Source organism: Lathyrus oleraceus, chromosome 5 (assembly GCF_024323335.1).
Source record: "Lathyrus oleraceus cultivar Zhongwan6 chromosome 5, CAAS_Psat_ZW6_1.0, whole genome shotgun sequence".
In the NCBI taxonomy this organism is placed as follows: domain Eukaryota; kingdom Viridiplantae; phylum Streptophyta; class Magnoliopsida; order Fabales; family Fabaceae; genus Lathyrus; species Lathyrus oleraceus.
The window spans coordinates 46,261,040-46,262,634 of NC_066583.1; the positions used below are offsets into that span (position 1 = coordinate 46,261,040).

Sequence of the window (1,595 nt, forward strand, 5' to 3'; positions counted from 1 at the left end):
CTAACATTTTGTTATGGGTAGCCATAACATCAAACTTATTTGACAATTGTTTCATTAGTTCACTCGTATGAGCGCTTTGATTTGTAAATTCTTTATTTTGTCGAGCTTGGATGTTTATAAAGTTTTCCATCACGATCTCCAGATTTGACTTTCTAGGTGCTCGTGGAGTAACAGGGGCTTCTTTTGGATAGCCAGGTGGAATAACAAGTGTTGGGTTTGGTGGAAACAAAGCATTATTACTTTTATAGGAAAAGTTCGGATGGTTCCTCCAACCAGGATTGTAAGTGTTTGAATATGGGTTTCTTTTGGCATAGTTTACTTGGTCGGTGTGAACACTAGCCAATAACTGACAATCAACATTAGTGTGCCCAGGGGTTCCACATAATTCATAGTTCGGTGTTATAGCAGCTACGGTAGTTGCGTGTGTTATGACCAAGCTTTTAATCTTTTGAGTATGCGCATCCACTTTAATTGACTTCATACATTCCTCTTTTCGGAGTTAATTTCTCTACAGCAACACATTCTCCTCCCTATTGGAAATGATTTTGATCCATGTTCTCTATGAGTTCATAAGCTTCGTCATAAGGTTTATCCATTAGAGCACCGCCAACACCAGCGCTTAAATTCATCTTAGTGTTATACAACAGACCATTATAGAAAGTATGGATAATCAGTCATTCTTCAAGTTCATGGTGTGGACAAAGTCACATCATGTCCTTGTATCTTTCCCAAGCATCGAAAAGAGATTCATTGTTTTTTTGTTTAAACCCATTGATTTGAGCTCTTAGCATAGCTGTTTTGCTTGGTGGAAAATATCGGGCTAAGAGGACTTTCTTCAACTCGTCCCATGTGGTTACTGAGTTTGAAGGTAGAGACTAGAGCCAAGCTCTAGCTCTATCTCTTAAGGAAAAAGGGTAAAGACGCAGTCTAATCGCTTCTTGACTGTCACTATTTGCTTTCACTATGTCTGCGTGCTGCACAAACACTGACAAATGTAAGTTAGGGTCGTCTGTAGGACTACCTGAAAATTGGTTTTGTTGAACGATTGATAATAGCGAAGGTTTTAACTCGAAATTGTTCCGATTGATGGCGGGAGCAGCAATGTTGTTATGTGGTTCTGCTTGCGATGGAACATCATAATACTTCAACAAACGGTTTTGTGGGCTTTCGGCCATAGTTGGTTCTGGTTCTGAAATTGGGATATTAGGATCTAGAAGGTCGTATTTAATATGAAATTTGTTGATTCGGAGTTTTAGATTAAGATAACACTCGATGTCGTAAATTGGTTGCTCTAACTCCTTTCTCTGAGAGCGAGTGTCTGGCATACAATCGACAAAGAAAAAGAAAGAAAATTTTGTTGCCTTAGTCTATACTGCGCAACAAAGGAATCATAATATTGACTAAATTAGTCCCCGACAACGGCGCCAAAAACTTGATCGTGGCGGACGTGTCTGTCGGATTATGAGTGCAAGTGCATAACCTATCGTGTAGTTTTAAAAGATTATCGAACCCACAAAGACTAATGGTCAAGCTAATGTTATCTATTATGCTAAGACTAAAGATTATAAGGGTAGGAATGGAAATGAGAATACTAA

General features: G+C 38.7%; 1 non-coding gene across 1 annotated transcript; it reads left to right on the top strand.

The window, feature by feature from the left end:
* Positions 1 to 684: 684 nt before the first annotated feature.
* On the top strand, positions 685 to 791 carry LOC127088973 (small nucleolar RNA R71). The gene has a single exon (XR_007790759.1). It is a non-coding gene; the product is annotated as a small nucleolar RNA R71 (small nucleolar RNA).
* The last annotated feature ends 804 nt before the right edge of the window (positions 792 to 1,595 follow it).